We start from the raw sequence: 23,702 nt of genomic DNA, 5'->3' as shown, positions 1-23,702 counted from the left end.
AAAAATATATATCTAAAAATCAAATGGTTGCTTACTTCTGCCGGGGAGAAACGAGGGGGGGGAGACTGATACGCCGACAACAGCTCCCCTCGCTTCTCCCCTATGTAAGCAACAATTTTTTTTTTTTAATATTTTAATTTTAAAAAAAAAATGTTTTGAATAATTTTTTTTATATGTCTTCTAGCCCATACTGATCGTCGTAGTATCGGATGTGACAGGGTTTAAAGAACACCCTGTATAGACTTTTGCAAGGTAGAGCCTACCCTTGTTTCTAGGACTAGATATAAACTAAACAGCACACAGCTCACCCCCGAGCGCAGTCCTGAGAGTTTATAGTGTGTGAGAAGCTACTCCATGAGTCGGCAACCTTTTGTTGCAAGAGGGCTCAAATATTTTATGTAAGGATCAGTGCGGGTCGCACTTGGGTCATATCGCACCTTTAAAACGAAAACGACTAAACTATTTTTTTTTTTAAATTGATTTAAGATTATAAAACTACTTCAATGAACATTATCCAACAACAACGCCGTTTCCCCGTTGGGGTAGGTAGAGAGGATAGAACGCCATATCACTCTATCTTTGCATACATACCTTCTTGTTCTACATTCATACGTCTTCTCATGCACGCAAGCCGATTATTCCTACTTTTGACATATACATATTCAAGGATTTGACGGACTTGATCGTGCCATGCCTTTCTCGGTCTTCCTCGTTTTCTGCATCCATCAACATTCGCATCGTAAATCCTTTTAGCCGTTCTTTCGCTGTCCATTCGCTCTACATGTCCAAACCAACGCAGCACCCCTTTCTTGATTCTGTCGATAAGGCATGTCACAGCCTTACACAATTCACGGATTTCGACATTTCGCAGTCATAAGTCAACGCGTACGCGTACGATGTTCAAATATGGGCAGAATGGTGAATGTTTCACAGTGTGTAAAGTGGCCACTTAAACCAGCCATTGACAGGTCATAAGCCCTGTAGATACCTGGACTTCTATATTACCTTCTCTTAAATGTTATTCATCTCTGTTATAAAATGTTAATATAAAAAGCTCCCCAGGGAGTTGAATCCAGTCCTTGTCAACAAAAATTTGGACAAACTCAAAATATTGTTGTATTTATATTTCATTGATTCCAAACTTTCAAAATTTTCCTTCTTTTAAAAAACACGCACTATTCTGGATTCTAACCAAAGATATTAACTCTTTTTTTCTATGATATATTTTGTTGCCCTTTAATAATAAGGAATATTTAGATGTTTTTTAAAAATATTTTTTATTTTCTTTTTTCATTACTATGAAAAAAATACAATATAATATTTTACAGAATATTTTGTTTTCTCTATCTTATGTTACACAAAAATATTATAACTGTCTATTTATTGTAGGAGCAAAAATTCATTAAACCTTTCTTGTATACCCAGGAACAGGCTATGCCTTTGTGGGATTTTTGTCTACTATTTTTACAATTAATATGTATTTCATTGCTATGTAATTATACTTTATTTTTTTAATACTCTGTTTTACCTCTTATAGCAACAAATATAACAGAGAATTTGTAAGTTTAAACTTATGAAACTATTTTTTCAAAGTAAGAATATCACTTTAAATTCATCATTCTGACATTAACACATTTATTTATTATTTTGTGGCTTGGCTCATTTTTGCATAGCACCATCCATGTATAATGTATCGTCCCTAAAAACGCCCACTGGGCGCATAAACAAATAAATAAAAAATATAAACAGGGACTCACCAAAAGTATCGGAATTTCGGATTCTAGACGGTAGTCGGAGAAATGTCTATGGATTCCACGCGATGTTTGCACAAATGGTTTGCTTTAAAATTTCAATATCAAAACAAAATAAAACTCGAGAATAATTAAACTAAAAAAACGTAAGATTTTATCACTGAGTCCTTTTGCACCTTACGGCATCAGTAACCTAGAAAAAAGAGAAAGAATATTTAATTATTTATCGAAACAAAAAAAACACATCAAAATTTGTGTACATTCAAATGAAGTTCAGTGGTTTTTAAATTTTATTTGTGAATAGACTTTTAAAACGAAGCCATTAAAAAAAATAGCAAATAGTCTCAAGAATGAATGATGTATGCCTAGAGAGTGAATTGGCGATGAACGAAAGTAAGTCAAAAGTGATGGTTTTTGAAAGGGACAGTGAGGTTACTGACTGCTTAATAAATATAAACAACGAATGTCTCGAGCAAGTAGAAGAATTTGTGTATCTGAGAAGCATGTTTTCAAGAGATGGAAGAGTAGAAAAAAGATGTTGAAAGAAGAGTGAATGCGGGCACAAAATGAACGGAGCACTAAGCACAGTAATTTCTAATAAAAATATGTCAATCGAAGCTAAACTGGCAGTGCACAACGGAGTTTTAGTCCCAACACTTATGTATGGAAGTGAAACATGGAACTGACAGAGGAAGGATGATAGCCGAGTGAACGCGGTTAAATTGCGATCTCTTAGACTAATGTGTGGGAAATCAATGTATGACAGAGTTACGAATGATGAAATCAGGCGAGAGTGTAAATCTGAGTCAAGTATAATTGATAAGATTAAGAAAGGGTCTCTGAGATGGTTGGGTCATGTAGAACGAACAGACGACGAAAGAATGGTAAGACAAGTATATATGGCGAAAATGAACGGCAACGTAAGACGAGGACGACCGAGGAAGACGTGGCATGATCAGATAAATAAAAATCTTAAGTCTGGTCATGTCAAAAGCAGACAGAACCGAAGGGCATGTATGACAAGATTTTTTTTTTTTTTTTTTTTTTTTTGCACCACAACAGGCCAGGAGGCCTAATTACAGTGGTGAATTACATCACAGAGCACCCAGGCTTGAGAAAAATCACATTTTATTTTTGTGTTCTCACCGGGAATCGAACCCGGAACCTTCCGTGCCTGAGTCAAGCGTCTTGACCACTACACCACGGAGGCCGCCAAGATGTATGAATGTGGAAGAAGCTAGGATTGTATGCCAGGATAGACGTGTGTGGCGGTCCATTCTCTCTGCCTACCCCTACGGGGAAATGGCGTGATGGTAGTAGTAGTAGTAGTAACAAACAAAAAACAATACATACGACATTGGTATAACAATTACAATTTGTTACTTTTAGATATTGTTTATTAATTATATGTGAACACAACATGCGAAAATAAATTAAAAAAAACAACGTTTTGAGTATGTCCAAATGCTTGCAGACATGCTGGATTTCCTCCCTTGGGAGTAATCACATCTAAATTTGTTGTAACAGAGATGGAAAACATTTTTGAGAAGTGAGTGCGGAACTTAAACGTGGGTAGAATGTGAATGATACACAGTGCGTAAAGTGGCCACTTAATTCAGAAAAAGACAGGACATTAGCACTTTAAATACCTAGACTTCCACACTACCTTCTCAAAAGTGTTTTCCATCTCTGTTGCAACAAATTTAGAAAAAAAAACTTTATAATTTTGAATGAGGAAGTTCTGTGTATTTTTTATATTTTTATTTGTTAAAAGACTATTAAAATAAGCCATTTTTTTTTTCAAATTTTTATAAATCGTATTATCAGCGCCTCGATTTTTTAGAGTTTTGTATTTCTGAAATAACTCCGCGTGTGACGTCAGAGGTTCTATTCCGCTTAGTCTTATTCACTCCCCATTGGTCCTCCCACGGCAAGTAAACCGGAAGTCTTCCATAACGCTCATAACGGTTAGGTAACACTTATGGAACGGCTGCAGACATTCGGTCCAATTCTTTACCATCTTATAAGTCCACAATATCAAGTTTATTTGTAGCTGCTCGTCAAACTATCATTGACAATTCGATTCCAGAAATTAAAAAAATACTTACTCGTTTGTTTTTATTACCTTGCACTTGTTTTTTATTTTTTACTATTATATCAAATTGCACTGTAGTATTGGCAAATACGCATTTCATAGATATTTTTATTTCTTATTTTTTCGTGATAATATATGCTCGCTTGTTTATTCATTTAACTAAAAAATGTCTTTCTTGCTAACCGTAACACTTTATTTATTGTTTGCTTTACAGAATTTATTTCAAAAGCTTATATCTTTGCATTTTTTGTTTATATGCTTACTGTTTTTTCTTGCATACCTTTGTTATTATTGTTTTTTTTTTTATTATGTCCCTTTTAACTAATTTCACATATTTTTTCTGTATATTCTGTGTTTATTATTTAGTATGTTAGCATGTATTTGATTTTTATTTATTGTAAATGCCTTTTGGGCGTTAATGAACAAAATAAATAAATAAATATCATAGGTTAATTCATATGAACCAGTGACGTCATTCAAATCAGTCCGTTTTCATAAAAATGTTTTTTATTTATCTTTTTCGTACATTTTTAGAAAACTTTGCCGTACAAGCACCAATTACCGCGCACAAGAAAACATTTATTGTATCCAATTTCCCGTAGGGCTGAAGTTCCTCATAGACTAAATTATATTAATATTTAGAAAATTAAAATAATTAATTGTTATTTTACCTAGCTAACATAAGGGACTATTATTTGATTTAATAAATTGCGTTTCAGTTCTACTATAATTATTAATGTATCATTAAAGATAACAAACGATAACTACAAGTAAATAAATTATTTACTAACATTAAAATGATTATTTATTTGACTTTTTTAGGATGACCCAGATACGCTGCATTCGATAAATAATTTATTACGATGACATATAATTAAAATTAAATTGGGGCGCGGGGATCCGGAAAATCGCAAATCCCTCGAAAATAATTCGAACGCGATTATTTTTGTTTTGAAATAATCCCGGGCCGGCGAATCGATAGCGCCGCGACGCCTCCGGCCGACGGGCGCCGGGCGTAGCGGCGCCCGTCGCGAGGGCGCCAGGCGCCCGGTCCCGGCCTCGCAGCCTCCCGGCCCACTGTATAATGCGCTGGGATGAAGGCGTAAGGTTTAGGTGCGTGCAGTGCGAGGTACTTCTCTTACGCTTTAAAACATTTAATTATTTTATTTATTATTTTACGAGTAACTTTTATTTTATTTGGGAAATCAACAGTTCTACATACATATTTACAGTAAACAACAGATGTATGAGTATTACAGAGGGTACAAATAATATTTTTTTTATTATGTCTTTAACTTGTTTTTTATTATGTTTTTTTTCTCTCCTTTTACTCGGTATTTTTCTATGTTTTTTTATTACACACATATTTTTTTTTTACTATGACTTTAAATATGTTTCTTAGAATGTATTTTGTTTTTCTACGCATTTTACTGGGTTTATAATTTTTTTTTACTATGTTTTCACTACATTTTTTACTATGTTTTTACTACATTTTTTACTATGTTTTTAGTTAATTTTTACTGTTTTAACTACATTTTCCCTATGTTTTTACTCCAATTTTTACAATGTTTTTCACTTATTCCATTACCTTTACAATGAGGAACTTCAGCCCTACGGGAAATTGGATACAAAAAATGTTTTCTTACGTGGGGTAAAAATTAGAGCATTAAATTGTACGGCAAAATTTCTTGAAAATGTACAGAAAAAATAATAAAAAATATTTTGATAAAAACGCACTACTTTAAATGACGTCACTAGTTCATGTGAATCAACCTATGATCTGAGAGCTATGGAAGATTTCCGGTATGCTTGTCGCTTCTGGACCAATGGGAAGAACTGAATGAGAATAAGCGGAAATGAACCTCTGACGTTACACGCGGAGTTATTTCAGAAATACAAAACTTTGAAAAATCGTAGCGCCGATAATACGATACATAAAAATTAAAAATTTGACTTAGATTAACAGTCTATTAACAAATTTAAATTTTTTAAAAAACCACTGAACTTCCTCATTGTTTCTATACAGGGTGTTCATTAAACCCTGTCACATCCACGAAACCACGATGATCAGTATGAGCAAGACGACATATTAGCGTATTTAAAACAATATTTAGAACGCAGATTAAAAAAAAAAATAATGAAAAAAACAAATGGTTGCTCACTTCTGCAGGGGAGAAGCGAGGGGGGCGTGTGGTTGACGGTGTACCAGACTCCCCCCTCCCCTCTCCTTGCTTCTCCCTTGCAGAAATAAGCAACCATTTGTTATTTTTAAATATTTAATTTTTGTAAATTTTATTCGTTCTAAAAATTCATTTTAATGTGCCAATATGTCTTTTTGGTCGTACTGATCATCGTGGTTTCGGGTGTGACAGGGTTTAAAGAACACCCTGTATATTGATTACTGTTTTTTATTTATTTTTTGACTGTCTTAGAACGGGATAAATAACCCTAGTTAGATCGTCAAAGCAACTTTGTATAAATTGTAATTTTCCGTATGAAATATAATAAAAACAAATCAAATAAAATTAGAAGCAAACTTATGAATTTCCATTAAAGGAGTTTTATTTTATTCATTTTTTCTCATAAAAACAAAACACATTATGGGATTTATACAATGGTTTCAATATTTCGGTAGAAATATCAACATAAAATGTGTCTCAATTACATTACGAGGATAACTTTTATTACAACATAATAATATTTATGCTAAGTACTAATTTCAGTTTTCATCAGTTCAGATCAGATCAGTTTTATTATTGTACGTGTTAGTGAGGGTGATTATATATATTTATACTGTGTGAGGGTGTGTGTATATGTGTAAAGGAACTCACCGAAGAGAACTTGTGAAGTCACAGGCGGAGTAATTTCAAAATTACAACATATTGAAAAATCATAGTGCTAAATGCGATAAATAAAATATTTTGGATTAGTTTAATTCAAAATTACAAACTTTAATTATTTATATTTAAATATTTTACTGAACCTTTATATATTATCATAGATCTTTATTACTTTAAAAATGTTTAAAAAAACTGATATTTTCCTATTGTACTAAATCTAATATTACCTAATAGAAAAAATATCACGTTTTTTTAACCTTTTAAAAGTAATAAGGGTCTTTGAAATACTGTCCAATAAAAAAATAATTTTTGCTACTTATAACCTAGCATTAAAAATATTTTTAATTTGTAATTTTGAATTCCCGCGAAAACAATCATTGTATTGGCCACGCCCCTAACAAGTCACGATTCATCTTTATTTTTAACTTTGTTCCAAACCATTCAAATTTTTTTAGAACATCGTCACGAATCTTGACGTCACAACTATCAATGCCAAACATGTCGCGTTTTTCTAGTGACATATTTTTTTATTTATTTTTTTAACATTTTTTTTTTGCACCACAACAGGCCAGGAGGCCTAATTACAGTGGTGAATTACATCACAGAGCACCCGGGCTTGAGAAAAATCACATTTTAATTTTTGTGTTCTCACGGGGAATCGAACCCGGTTCCTCCCGTGCGTGAGTCAAGCGTCTTGACCACTACACCACGGAGGCCGCCGATTTTTTATTATATTTTCTTTTTTAAAGTTATTTATGAAAACATTGCTCCACGATATCTACATAGATTTTAAAAATACAATCCATTATTCTAAATCGATTTCATATATTTTTATCGGTATTCGTAGTACGTGGTATTTCCATATTTTACAATTTTTCGCTGCTAACAGATGGATGCAGAAATAGAGGAAGACCGAGAAAGACATGGCATGACCAAATCCAACAAATACTTAAAGATGGACATGTCAAAAGTCGGAATAATCGGCGCGCGTGCATGAGAAGATGTATGAATGTAGAGGAAGCGAGATCTGTATGCAAAGATAGAGTGTTGTGGCGTTCTATCCTCTCTGCCTACCCTTACGGGGAAACGGCGTGATGGTTTGTTTGTTTGTTTGTAAACGCCGATTTTCGGCACCGAAATGACAGTTTATAGGCCCTGTAAAGTAAATGCCTAGACTTCCATATTCCCCTCTAAAAAATGTTTTGTTTCTCCGTCGCAATTAATTTAGATCTAAATATCTCTCTATGGAGGAAATCCAGCCTGTCTACGAACATTTGGACATACTCAAAACATTGTTTAATAAAAACACTTTTAAAATGCGGTAACCACTCTGCCAAGCGAATAAAAAGTAATAACATGACTGAAAATTATCCATTTTTACTAACATACAAAAATAGAAGGATTTGGGCTACAATATTCTTGGGGTTTTACCTCGGCTAACTAAAGGTGAGTCGACTATTTTAGAACGAGATATTATCGGACACAGGGCCTCAATGAGGAATTTATTTTTTTCTATTAGCGTACTATTTAAATAGGCATTTTTTTTTGTGCGTTATTTACGAAAATATGATTGTTTAAAGTTACATTTATCAAATACCGCGCCAAATGACTGTAATCAGTGTGTCACTTTTCAGTAGTAACGTCATGAAACGGTTGGCGTTCTTACTTTCACTGACCGCGGTAAGTTGTATTTCTCCAGCCAATAACAAAACTGACAAGAATCTATGGAATATTGCTTCGATTACTTCATTTAGTTGATCGTAATTTGCTCATTTCTATGTTATGGTTGTTTTTATGAACGTTTCGATTTAGAAAAACCTAGAAGTTTGACATAATCTCTGGTTGAAATATCAAATTATACTCTTTTTTTTCTATGGTCAAAACGTTCCTTACAAGGTGCGGGGCGGGGGCTTTAAAGCGGAAATACTACACGTAGATATAAGGAGTGACGTCATTATTTACGATTTTAAAATGAATACTAATTTTAACATTTTTTTTTAATTTTGCGTGCGTTATTTTTTTTTTTTTCAAGAATTAACGGTACAAGAACCTTTTACATTACATACATACATAAGTACTTACAGTGGAGTATATACAGTAAAAACTTTTTCAATGCTTATTTAGAAAGAACATAATGAAAATATTGATTCCACACTAAAATGTTTTACAAGTAATTGTTTACAAGCTGGAAATTTCAATAAAAATATGTCACCTAAATCCGAATGTTTATTACCCAGCGCATGTAGACGATTGCTAGAATATATTGATATATTTTATCCTACTCCAAAATTTTTAAATATTCACGTGTACACGAAAATATTTTTCAAATTTAATTCCGGGTTGGGCTGGAATTCCTCATTATGAACGCTATCTTCATCTGTACATATCGAGACGGTATACTTAACTTCTGTACTATCTGTATCTTACCTCGGTATGTTCTACCTACTTGTCATCTCGACATCATATGATCAAAACAAACCAATTGATGACCGCAAAAATTAGCCCGCGTTCCTTACTTCTAAAATAGGCTTCTGTGATAGAAAGTGTCCCCTTCAAAGAAATTATAAACTCCAATAAATCCCAATTCAAGCTAAAAATACTCGCTTGAGCATAATTTTTATATGACTTTTAACAATTGCCAAGACGGTATGCTTAACGATCGTCTGTATTTATCTTCTGAGCGATTACAAGGCAGACTCTCGATACGTTCTCCCAGAAATATAGTAAAACAGATGGAAAAAATAAAATAACTAAATTTATTTTTTACAGTGGCAACTTTAAAACGCCTAGATATATGTTAATAGGGCAGAATCAAGCGACATTATTTTTGCATCTAGCCGTTCGTTTTAAAAACTAACAATTATGTCAGAATTTAATACTACCTAAAATTTTACTTATTTCTCGCTCATATTTAAAAAAATATAATTTATAAGCGTTTAAGAAAAAAATAGTGCCAATCTCAGAACGATTCAAAATTTAAATAAATCGTAATTAAAGGAAAAATTGCTCGGTGGAGCAAAATTTTTACTTTTAATGCGTAGATAAACGTATCGAGGGGTTCTAGACCCGTCGATACAAACTGATGTAGGCACTTACATCAAAACTTGATGGTGGGGGAATCGGTAGCGTATCTTAGTAATCGGTAGGGAGAATTTTATCTTGTACTATCACTACGTCATACTGAGGCTATATCATTTTAGTGCGCAGATATATGTACCGTAACAAATGCTTCCCCTTGTTTCATATCGATATACCTTCCCAAAACTTGAAGGTGGGGGGGATCGGTAGTGTATCTTCGTAATCGCTATAAAGAATTTATCTTCAACTAGTTTAGGAGTCATAGTTTAGGAGCAAATCGAAAAAAATTGTCTTTCATGTATGGGAAGCAACGGCCTAGCCATTTACTTGAATGCCGGCATTTACAGAACAGAAATCGAAAAGTGATTTATCAATAAAAAAATTGATTTAAAAGGTAACCAATCGTGTAATTTTCAACCTCTAAGCTTAACCACCTCACATTCTGCAACATATCGCTAAATATTTTTTTAACCTATTTTAGTGCATGTTGGGGCATGGTGGTGTTTGCATCCCCTCTAACGCTGCATGTAATTTATGTATTTTTCGTAAATACTATGTATATTTCAACACAGGACTTTTAGTCCAATGGAGTTGGGACTAATGTCTTAAATAATGTACAGTAAACTTATGTACGTATATAAATAAATTAATTAACATTTTTTGTAGATTACCTATAAAAGAAATTACTGTTCGCCACTGATTCTTTACCATAACCCAGGTTTCATGGACATATGTCAGGATTGGTTTGATCAGAGTTTTGTACAGTACTTTAATATTTTGTGTGGCGTTCTATGCTCTTTGCTTACCCCTACGGGAATACGGCGAGATAGTTTGTTTGTTACTTAATCAGAAATTAGCATTAACATTATTCGCCCACTGCAATGATGTCAATATGACCTCATAAGGTGTAAGTGCATTTATGATAATATATACTCATTCGTCACAGAAGATCTTCACGGGTCGCAATGACGTCAGACGGTAATATAGCACTGACTCTTATTTCAAAGAATATATGGATGTTGTTATGCAAAAATGCTTCGAGATACGCCATCCTCGAACTGAAATAACGAGGAACTTCAACTCTACGGGAATTTGGAAACAAAAATGTTTTCTTGCGCGCGGTAAAAATTAGAGCATTAAATTGTGCGGCAAAGTTTCTTGAAAAAGTACGAAAAAAAAAAACGAACTGCTTTGGACGACGTCACTGGTTCATATGAATCAGCCAATGATAAGAGAGCTGTGAAAGATAACCGGTTTACTTTCCGTAAACGGACCAATCGGCAGAGCTGACAGAAAATAAGTGGGAGAGGCGTCTGAACGGACGTCACATGCGGAGTAATTTCATAAATACAAGTATTAATTATTTTTTTTATTTTTTTTTTATTTATTTAATGCATAAAATACACAATTATATGTTTTTTTATGTCCCGACTTGTTAGAAAATTCCGTGTTAAGTCGGGACTCTTCGATATATAAATCAAAAATATTTATTTACATATTAAAACAATATACAAGTAATTAAAACAATATGCAAAATAATCAAAACAATGTACAAAATAATAACAGAAAAATGGAAATAATAAAAATGTATACAAGTCGAAAAATTGAAAATTCATAGCGCAGATAATACGACATGTTAATACATTTTTGATTGGCTTAATTTAATAGTCAATTAACAAACAAAAAAAAATTGAAAAACTACAGAACTTCCTCATTTGACAATGTTTTGAGATTGTCCAAATTCTTGAAGACAAAGACTGGATTCAACCCCCCCAACGGAGCCGTTAATATCAACATATAACAACAGAGATGAAGAACATTTTAGAGAAAGGAATATTATAAAAGTCTAGACATCAACATTCCCAACACAAGAACTTTTTGAAATTTTTAATGTACCATTAATGAATAAAATCTAAAGAAAATATTCAATGCTACGAATTTATAATGAAAGACAAAAAAAATACTTAGCATTAAACCTTGCATTAACTTACTACTTACGTACTTTATATAATTGGTACTACTACTACCATCACGCCATTTCCCCGTAGGGATAGGCAGAGAGAATGGACCGCCACACACGTCTATCCTGGCATACAATCCTAGCCTCTTCCACATTCATACATCTTGTCATACATGCCCTTCGGTTCTGTCTGCTTTTGACACATGACTAGACTTAAGATTTTAGTTTATCTGATCATGCCACGTCTTCCTCGGTCGTCCTCGTCTCGCGTTGCCGTTCATTTTCGCCATATATACTTGTTTTACCATTCTTTCGTCGTCCATTCGTTCTACGTGACCGAACCATGTCAGAGACCCTTTCTTAATCTTATCAATTATACTTGACTCAGATTTACACTCTCGCCTGATTTCATCATTCGTAATCCTGTCATCAATTGGTACACATATTATTTATATTTTGAAGTATTTTTATATTTTAAATTTTTTAAATTTATTTATTCACACTCTTTATCAAAATACAATTCCATATTCACTTTGCCCAGCTAACAAGGGTACATACCCCGTTCCAAGCTAGGCAATTACATTTTAATATATTATAATACTTAACAAATTAATATAGAGCACAGACAAACAAAATATAAACTTATTCGGATACACATTTTGATTCATATACATACAGACATACACATATATACACACATGTATATATAAATATACACATATATACACATGTACATACACACACACGTACATACACCCATGCGCATACACATACATACATTCATAAAAACATAGACAATTTATTTATGCGAAACTTCATGGTTGTCATCTATAAATGTATATTTTTTAAATTATTCCTTATTTTTTATATTTTATTTTTGACATCCAGTAAGGTTCTCCAATCCGTGGCATGCATCAACTTTTCTGACTCCCTACGACCAATGTCGTGAAAGAGCGAGGTCAACACCTTCCGTATACTTTATATTTGCATAAAAACGATTTTTAATTTCTTACATTTGATTAGCTAGGCATTTAAAAAAAAAGTAATTTTAGTTTTTTTTCAATGTTATTGTTTTATTAGTATAGGACTACTTATGCTCCAAAAGATAAAAAATCTCCATCTTAGAACAGGCTGAGCCATGTTAGATGGAGACTATCATAAACAGAAAACACTCTGTTTTCATTTTGTATTCATTAGCTTTATATAGATTCCCCGTTATCAAATATGTATACTAATTTTATGCAATAAATTTATAAAATAAATGAGAAACCAAAATAATATTAAAATTTGGCGGCCTCCGTGGTGTAGTGGTCAAGACGCTTGATTCACGCACGGAAGGTTCCGGGTTCGATTCCCGGTGAGAACACAAAAATTATAATGTGATTTTTCTCAAGCCTGGGTGCTCTGTGATGTAATTCACCACTGTAATTAGGCCTCCTGGCCTGTTGTGGTGCAAAAAAAAAAAAGTAAAATAACAAAATTTAAGACATTTGGACCTACCCAAAACATTGTAGATTAAAACTATCTAGTAGGTGCAATGGTTCAGCCGGATGAATCTCACCAGCATGATTCAGCTCCTTTACTTGACAAAAGTCAACAGATGGAAGAGTTGATGAAATGTGGAAGTCAAACTATATAATCCCTGTGAATGCCTAGATTTCCATATCCCTATTTTAAAATGTTTTTATTCCGTTGCGAAAAATTTAGTTCGTAATAGGGAGGAAATTCAGCCTGTCTACAAACATTTGTAAATATTCAAAAAAATTGTTAATATATTAAATGTTATAAATACACATGGGTACTCACTCCGACGCCATGCAAGGTAGAAAACGCACGATTCTTTGTCATTTAAAAATTCATACATTCATTCGACCTCGCAAAACTTCCTGGTATAAAAAAACAACAATTTAAATGTAATTTATGGCGATTTTAACCCATCCCCACTTGAGTTCATTTAATAAAAAATATTTAAAAATGCAAAATAATGTCATTTCATAGAACAAAACAACCGATTTCCTTCGAGTACCTAATAGAAATTCCAAAATTGATGTAGTTAAGTCTATTTATTTATTTTGTTCATTAACGCCCAAGAGGCATTTACAAAAAATAAAAATGAAATACATGCTAACATACTAAATAATAAACACAGAATATACCGAAAAATATGTGAAATTAGTTAAAAGGGATATAATAAAAAGTTATATATTGTAAAAAAAAAAAAAAAAACAATAATAACAAAGGTATGCAAGAAAAAACAGTAAGCATATAAACAAAAAATGCAAAGATATAAGCTTTTGAAATAAATTCTGTAAAGCAAACAATAGATTGTGATTCTATGTCATTATAATTTGATCTAATTAATTTTACTATGTATTTTTATTGTTATTTATTGTGGCTTGGCACGGGCATAGCCTAAAAAGCCTTGATAAGATCATAAATATTTAATTATGTAATTTTGAATGAATAAATAAATAAATAAAGTGTTACGGTAAGCAAGAAAGACATTTTTAAGTAAAATTAATAAATAAGCAAGTTAAATTAATAAACAAGCAAGCAAGCATATATACAAGATTTAAGAGTTGTTTTGTACTATAAACTGACATACAACGAGCATATAGATAATACAGTAAATAAATCACTGAAATGACATGGCTTCATTAAAAGAATTTCGTCTGATTTTACTAATGTCCATATAATCAAAACTCTTTATTGCTCAACTGTTCGCCATCTTCTAGAATATGCCTCCAAGAATAGTGGTCTGGTTTCGATTCTACGTGAATCGTATAAATCACATTGAACCAGTCTAACATCGCTAGCTTCGAAAAGTAGCGTGGATGCTTGAACTAGAGAGAGGTAATTGTTCTTATGCTGATATAGTCAATGTTCAATATTCCTAGTCTACAAAAACGTAGAACTAATATTGATTCCATATATATGTTCGGCATACTAAATGGTATAATCGATGTTCCATCATTACTGGGACAAGTCAAATTCCATATTCCGACTCGTATTGCATTAATTATAATAATTAATAAATAAATAAAAATAGCAGTTTTGGAAAATTTTCCATATTTACACCGGTGAAATTCAAATATGTGATTGCGCGCAGGATTATGCGTCGCGAAACGTAAATATTTTGAAATTTAATTAAAGTGTTCCCGGATGTTCCATTGTGATCGCGAATACGATAAACAACCATGGTGAGAAATTGTTATCACGTCGCTTATTAGTACGTCGATAGTTATTTGTGATTGCTACACATCTACAAAAATTTAGACATGCTAAAAAAAATTTTGATCAATTTATATTTCAATGAGGTTTTCCATTTCCCTTAAATATTTAACAGGAAATGTGTCATTTGGTACAGTAATTATTTTTAATAAGGTTGGAAATTTGCGTCAATTTTAAAAGACACTGGATGAAAAAGGGTTTAAATTAAATGCGTAAGTGAGTAGGCGCTTGTGCAATATACATACATTTACATTTTTATTTAAATATGGAACATTTATCTCATTTTATCTATGCATCAATCGGACATTTTTATTTTTCTGTCAAGAGATTCAAGGGGTCGATTTGTACGAAGGATTATAGATTTTTGAATAAAATAAACTATTTCAGTTAACTTAGAAGCGAATTGGAGGAGTTAACTAATAAAACACTTGCCAATATTTTTAATAGTACCGAGAAATTAACGTTTACAACATATGAATCAGTTCATTTCTATTTAAAAACACTGATGTCAGAACGGGCAAACATTCGAAGGACGCCCGAGCAAAACATTGTCATAAATTTACTTAAAAATCACACAAAATGAAGGCAAAATGCATAAAATCAATAAGCACGAGTTGGCTTCACGCTTCGGTTGTGTAAGAGAGTTGACAAATCCGCCAAGAAGATAAAAACATCAAAGCAGTTCTTATTGGAATCTGGAAAACTTGCGAGAATATAGCTGTCATCGGGTATTTCAAACCGATTTAAATGGCCTTTTTAATTAGCGAAAGTTGTTTTTGGGGGTGTAACGCGATCGATCATCCTGTTAAGTTTGCGTCTGGGGTAGAAAATAAAAGGGAGCGAAGGAAATCGATAACATAAACCCAAATTTTGCTTAGGAAACTCCGAATCAAAGATGGCGTTCACCATCCCACTGATGGCCAGATGCATCTTCGGGAGCCGTTATCGGCGAACCTCGGCCGAGACGGGCCGGGGAACGTGACACATATTGAGGACGCACATTTAATAATAAGCACTCACCGTTTTTTTTCGCCATCAGCGAAAGTATTCGCGTAAAAACATTTATTCTTTGACACTTGCTCTCACTACACGCCCTTAGATCGGTTACTAACAAAACTGCGACGGCAGAGCCATCTGGCGGTAGAAATACGGAAGCTTTTTTAAGAAGCCTGTCACACACGCTCACATTTCAATGTCGTATATTGAAAAAAATCAATAAATAAAACATTTACGACTTATTTTGGAATTACAGAATAAGTAATTGGTAATTTAGTTTTGTGTTACGAAAGTTTGGTGTCTTTTTTTTTATTTGTTAATAGGATATTAAACTAAGCCAAATTTTTATTTTTATTTATCGAATTGTGGGCGCTATGACTTTTTAAAGTTTTGTATTTCTGAAATAACTCCGCGTGTGACGTCAGAGGATGTTCTATGATAATTCTTCCGATTGGTTCGTTTTCGGTGACCAAACTGGATATTGTTCAATGCTTTCATAAAATTAAATGGTTCATATGAACCAGTGACGTAAATCAAAGTAGTGCGTTTTTAGTAAAATGTTCATTTTTTTCGCTCATTTTAAAGAAATTTTACAGAGAATTTCATGCTTTAATTTTTACAGCGCGCAAAAAAACATTTTTATTATCCAATTTCTCGTAGGGCTGAAGTTCCTCATTGTAAAACACCAACATTTTTTTGTAAAAAACTTGTAGATATATTTTTTATATACGACACGTAGGTACACTACGTATATTATTATTATTATTATTATTATTGTGGATAATTTATGTAGCGCCATTTTTGTGAAAATCACCTTAAGGGCGCTGTACAATAAATATCCCAACGCGTCTTGCTGCTACATAGCGTATTGACGGTTGGGATTCAAGTTCTTTTTATCCAATTATAATTTAATTCAATAACAGATAGCAGCTAGATAACATCATGTCTTGCAGCTACAGAGCGCATGGACGGTATGAAGCCTAGTCATATTTATGTAACGTAATTTTTTGTTCTCATTTATTTACAAAATTGTTTTATACAGACCTTTTTTCTATTGTGTCCATGCATATTATCATGTCTATACGCATTTACAGTGCTTATGACCTGTTATTGGCTGGTTTGAGTTATTTTTAGTTCATATTTATGAAACTTGTTTTCATAGTGACGACACTAGGCATTTAATTTAATTTATTTTTGTGCTTTAATATTGTACATCAACAAAAAACCATCACGCTGTTTCCTCGTAGCCCGTAGGGGTAGGCAGAGAGGATAGATCACCATATCACTCTGTCTTTGCATACAGACCTCGCTTTCTCTGCATCCATACATCTTCTCGCGCGCGCACGCTGATTATTCATACTCTTGACGTGTCCATCTTCAAGTATATGGTGGACTTGATCGTGCCATGTCTTTTCCGGTCTTCTTCGTTTTCTACATCCATCAACATTTGCATCGTAGATCCTTTTAGTCGTTCTTTCGCTGTCCATTTGCTTTACAAGTCCAAACCAACGCAGAATTCCTTGATTCTGTCGATAATGCAAGTTTCAGCCTTACGTTATTCACGGATCTCAACATTTGTGCACCTATCAAACATAGTTTTACCACGCATTCACCCGAAGGATCGCATTTAGACAGAATTTAACCTACTTTCATCATTATTTTTCCAATTCCATACTTTGCTCCCACACATTAAAGTTGTCACTAGAAAGTTTGACTAGAACTTTAAAATTATTATTTATTTATTCATTTCAAATTACATTTCTATTCATATTCACTAACGTATTATGACTTTTTAGGCTGTGCCCGTATTAAAACATAATAATTGTGAAAAATTTACTTGGAAATTTATAACGTATTATTGAATCCATTTATTTTATTTTTATTAAACTCACTTAAACCTCCTGAAGACTTTTCCAAATATAGATCAAAGAGATAAAGTAAGAATTGAAATATGGGATTTAGTACGTTCAAAAACATTTACCTACATATACCTAGTAAGAAAACCATCGTTTTTTAAAAAAAAACTTATACATATTTATTAATATTTTTTTTGTATTTTTACACTTTATTTACATATACAATAAATAAACCTAAAAAAGCGGTTATATTGCCTTAAAACAACTTCTTCCTACCTACCTAAACCGTTCAGTTTGAGAAAATTACCAGTACATGGACATATTCTAAGGAATTATACTTTATCCTATAATTTTATATGAAATTAAAAACAAAAAATAAATTAAGGAAAAAAGAAGAAGAAAGGAACACTTCAATATTTGGATAGTGATATTTCAATCTTGATTTAAATGTAAATAAAGAAGGGGCGTCTCTGACATTAGTGGATAGATTATTCCACAACCGATCAGCTGCTACTGTGAAAGAGGAGGCAAGAAAATTATAGCGGTAAAAGGTTATTAACAGTGTTCTCTCATCACTAGAAGGAAAAGATAGTCCATGTTGTAATAAAGGCTGGAAAAGCTTTCTCAGATAAACAGGTGAGGTGGGATTATTAACAATATTGTGAAGAAGTTATAGAATGTGAATGTTTCTTCTATGCCTGAACTGGGCCAGAGTAGTTACGTGCGATATTCGGTTATTCGGTTATTCGGTCGAATTTGTGAAGATTAAAGATAACGTAAATAAACATTCTGTAATCCTTCCAACTTATTAAGTAATTCATAGTTAGCATCTAGATAACATACATCTGCATACTCAAGGAGTGGAAGAAGTTAGCTCATAAATAGCTATTTAAATATTGAAAAACATTTTAAAAAATCAATATACCTAGTAAGAAGACCATTTCTTTTTTTTAAAGATCAATTCGCTAATAAAAAATTAAAGTGTTGGTTTTTACCTTTTGTCTTTTTAGACGCAATTGACTAATATTTATTTTTTAATTTAATTTTAAAAAAAATAATTATGGTGCGCCTTATGTCAGTTTTAAAATTATGTTTGCTGGCGTTGTAATCTATTTACAGTATTTTTATTAGTTTTAATTTTCCGTTCGTCCATCCTTGTAATACCGCTCGTTCCCACACATGCACATTTTATCAGGAGGAAATTGTGGACTGCGGCTAAAATCATTTTACTATCTCGAAAAAACTGAGGTAACATCCTGTGACGCTGTTAAACTACACAAAATCCTTTAACTACCATTGACCGATCCGTGTAAATTATACACACGGTGAATTCCGACGCCACAACTCCGAATATTTACATTATTACAATACCAACACACCATACCGTGGGCGTAACCTGCAGACCGGTGACTAATGCTATTTTATTTATGTTTTATTAGCACGCTAACCAAAAAATCACAGCATTAAAAATGCTATTACTTAATTTAAACTATTACTACTGCCATCATCACGCCATTTCTTCATAGGGGTAGGCAGAGATAATGGACCGTCACACACGTCTATACTAGCATACATTCTTAGCTTCTTCCACAATTATACATCTTGTCTTACATACCCTTCGGTTCTGCCTGCTTTTGACATGACCAGACTTAAATTGCTGGTTTATCTGATCATGACACGTCTTCATTTGTCGTCCTCGTCCTACGTTACCAGAATACAATGATACAGCGTGAGCTTGCCATATATACCTGTTATACCATTTTTTCGTCATGCATTCGTTCCACATCACCAAACCATCTCAGTGATCCTATTTTAATGTTATCAATTATACTTGTCTTAGATTTGCACTCTCTTCTGATTTCATAATTCGCTACCCTGTTATAAATTGATTTAAGGAGATAACATTTCGACAGCGTTCACTCTACTTTCATCCTTTTTCTGCCAGCTTCATATTTTACTTCCATGCGTGTTGGGACTAAAAATCCGTTGCGCACTGCCATCTTAGCTTCGATCGACATATTTTTATTAGCAATACCCGTTAGATCAAACTAATTACAAAAGAACAGGAAGTGAGGTTAAGATTAGCAAGCGCCGCATTCTTCCGTATTAAAGCGGTCTGGAGGTCGGATACTTATTCAGTGAAAAACAATTGCCGCCTGTATAACGCCTGCATCACACCGATTCTCATCTGTAGGTGTGAATCGTGGCACCCCATTAGAGCCCAAAATAGCTAAATACTGAGTTTTGAGAATAGGTGTCTCAAAACAATCTTTGGTGTGTGATATTCTGACTTTGCGAGGAATGAAGAAATAAAGCTAATGCACCTAGCAAACTCCGGTGACATCTGTCATTAAGCGGAAGCAATGGAGTTAGTTGGGCCATTTACTGCGGATGCCTCCTGGAGTGTTATCATGAATCTTGTCGTGGGTTTAGAAAAGAAAGGAATCAGGGGGTTTATGAATGCGACTACGCTTTGCTTCATATATGACCACACTGATGATTAAACATCAAATCAATGTCATCAAATTGGAGACTATGGGAAAACAAAAGAGGTGTTGGAAGGCCACAAAAAAGATGAGCCGACTACATTCTCTCGGTAGTTGGTAAAACATGGATGATAGAAGCGAGTGATAGAAAGGAGTGAAAACGTTTATAAGATGCTTTAATCCATCCGTAGAGAACAAGGCTAAAGAAGATGATAAATATTTTGAAATCACAAATGTTAATGATTAAAAAGACATTTATATTAAAATTACACGTAAAAAAATATTAGTTATACAACATTATGTTATACGCCCCTGTTAAAACAATTTTTTAAAACATATTATTTATTAAATCGGCATTAAGTTTGTGGAAAAACATGACATAAATATGAAAAAAACATTTGAATAAATCAATATACCTCTTAAGGAAACCTTTTCTTTTTTTAAACATCGATTCGCTAATAAAAATAAAAATGTTGCTAAAAAGACACAATTGTAACCGAGTGGCTAATATTTCCTTTTTTACTAAAAAAAAACAATAATTATGGTAAGTTATTGTAATCAAAAACATTTTTCACTTTGTGGTTTGACATTTTACACTTATATGTTTATATATTTGTTTAAACCACTTTGATTATGAGTTACAATATTTTATATTTTTTAATATAAATAGCATAGCGAGTAATTATAAGTTTGTTAAATAACTGACAATGAGGTAGTAACCTCGAAACCGGTCGAAGTGTTAACTCATAATCAAAGTGGTTTATACAAATTTATAAACATATAAGTGTAATTATAATTGATTTATTTTTAATCAAAATATTTCTGTTACATAACCCCCCCTCCCCCTTTATAAGCTTCCACACCTTTGTCCGATCCTAGGCGCTTAATTTCGGTGACTATTACATTAAAAAAACACATGTAGATAAAAAGGTATGTGCCTTTCGAATCTAGTATTAATTCAATATATTTACCAAAAAATCCGTAGACATTCATCGTATTTTGCAACTTCACTTAGCATTTCATAACGCTATTATTTTTTTATAATTATTTTACAATGCTAATGCTAATAGTTTCATCACTGCTACGGACTAGGAACTAAGAACCATTTTAGGACATGTTTGCATGTTGTCAGCTTGCTGATTTGTATTATATTGCACAATACACTAAATATCGTGTGACAGACGAATCAATTGGACCAATTATGTTAAATATTTGTCGATGCTTCAAATAATTGACAATACATTTTAATCAGCCGCCAAATCAAATCATTTAGCGCCTATTTTTGACATTACGAAACAATAACCATAGAAAATTCGAGGAATTGGAGCGAATTTTTGATAAAAATAATTGGTGTTCTTTTACGTTTCAGTTTTCTTTGAATTTAGTAGGTAGGTAAAGCAAAAAAAGTGCTTTACTTAAATATTTTTTATTATTTACACAATAAAATGCGAAAATGTCACAAAAAATTGGTTTGTAAAAACAATATGTTACGAGTTTTTCCTATCATACGTGGGAGGTAATTTGAAATATAGCATTTGAATTTATATTTATTATGTTTAAAGTGTCACAATGAGTACCCACCCAATGACGATGATTTACAAAAGTTTTGGAAAATTTCGGTAGATGGATGCAGTCGGAAAAGCAGATTTAATTTAAAACGACTTAAGATGATATCCCTTGTCAAATAATTTTAATCAATAAGTATTTGAACATTGTTTTCGTATTTATTTGTTAAGATAATAAACGTACAGATCAACATAAATTTACTTTCTAGTATAACAATATGATTCATTTACGATAAAACTACATTAGCCTAAATTTAGTATATGTAAAAACTGCTTTTTTTATAGTAGAGTCTTTATTCAATAAAGTATACATGTTATAACTCTTTTAATACATTACTAGAATAAAAATATAAAGTATCAAAACACATTTGTCCCGATAAACTATTAAATAATAGTTTGTCTTCGAGTGCTTAGACATAAGTTATTATTAAGATTCAAATAAAAGGTACAGACATAATATTGAATACATATAAAATAATGAACATATATTTATTTTGTTTTTGATGCTTTGAAAAAATAAAAAAACAGTATTAGGAAGAAAGAAAGAAAAAAACTCAACAAAACCAAACAATAATCATCATCATTACCTTTCCGCACATAATGGTGTATAGGGCACTGCATTGGGACACCTATCGCAGCGTATCTTGATAATTTTTGTTACGTGAAGGTAAGATGATCAGTTTTACGCCGTGGACTGGTTCCTGAAACCAAATAAAATAATTAAAATATTTTTTTTTAAATGTAGAACAATACAGAAAAAAGTACAATCAAATTAAAGAACATTTACTTGAATATATTTAAAACTTTAGAAAAATATATAAAAGTAGTGGGTGCTCATAAATGCAACCAAAACAAGATAAAAAATTAAAATAAAACAAAATAAATGTAAAAAATAAAAAATTAGATCTACAAAACAAAAATTAAAACTACCAATCAAAATTAAGATCTAAAATATGCAAAAAAAAGAAAGGTTAAAAAAAATAAAAAATAAACGTAGTTATGCAGAAAGCAGCCAGTTATGGAAAAGTAAAACTGAGATAATAGTACCTTTGTGGAATTAGTGAATAATAATATCTACGCATCAGTTGGAATGGTTTTGACTTTTACAAATGATAATCAATGAATACATTAGTTTTTTTATGTTATAAAAAAGAATCTAACTATGTATTTGACCAATTTATATGATTTTTAAGTACCATAAGATTGTTCTAGTGGTGTGGGTGTTTTTTGCAAATTGAGAAATGCAGTTTTTGTGAACGAACCTATTTTCAGAAGGTGATTATTACTTTTTTTTTGTATGAAAGCGGCCTGGCTGTTTTTACCAGAACATCGAATGAGGAACTTCAGCCCTACGGGAAATTGGATACAAAAAATGTTTTCTTACGCGGGGTAAAAATTAGAGCATTAAATTGTACGTCAAAGTCTCTTGAAAACGTACAGAAAAAATAATAACAAATATTTTGATAAAAACGCACTACTTTGAATGACGTCACTGGTTCATGTGAATCAACCTATGATCTGAGAGCTATGGAAGATTTCCGGTCTGCTTGTCGCTTCTGGACCAATGGGAAGAACTGAATGAGAATAAGCGGAAATGAACCTCTGACGTTACACGCGGAGTTATTTCAGAAATACAAGTCTTTGAAAAATCGTAGCGCCGATAATACGATATATATTTTTTTTAAAAATAAATTTTTACTTAGTTTAACAGTCTATTAACAAATATTTTTTTTTTTAAAAACCTCTGAACTTCCTCATTGACCTTACTGCACCCGAAAATTCCAATATTCAATTTTTTCAAAATTGTGGAATTGTGCATAACTACGTTCAAATGTATTTAACGA

General features: G+C 32.4%; 2 protein-coding genes across 2 annotated transcripts in view; one reads left to right on the top strand and one right to left on the bottom strand.

Annotated features, from left to right (window-relative positions):
* The window catches only part of rhea (Talin_middle and talin-RS domain-containing protein rhea), an 87,593-nt gene extending 71,506 nt beyond the window's left edge, over positions 1-16,087 (bottom strand). Inside the window, exons 1-2 of the mRNA XM_088233750.1 lie at positions 15,976-16,087; positions 1,758-1,944 (exon numbers count right to left, since the gene is read on the bottom strand). The gene's annotated coding sequence lies outside the window, so the exon portion shown is untranslated. The remainder of the gene's footprint in view (positions 1-1,757; positions 1,945-15,975) is intronic.
* The window catches only part of LOC148276783 (uncharacterized), a 166,793-nt gene that overhangs the window by 22,099 nt on the left and 120,992 nt on the right, over positions 1-23,702 (top strand). The window lies entirely within an intron of this gene.

Source organism: Micrasema longulum, unplaced genomic scaffold, assembly GCF_059751315.1.
Source record: "Micrasema longulum isolate JH-2025_06_02 unplaced genomic scaffold, ASM5975131v1 h1tg001146l, whole genome shotgun sequence".
NCBI lineage: Eukaryota > Metazoa > Arthropoda > Insecta > Trichoptera > Brachycentridae > Micrasema > Micrasema longulum.
This window is presented reverse-complemented; position numbering and strand designations above follow the sequence as displayed.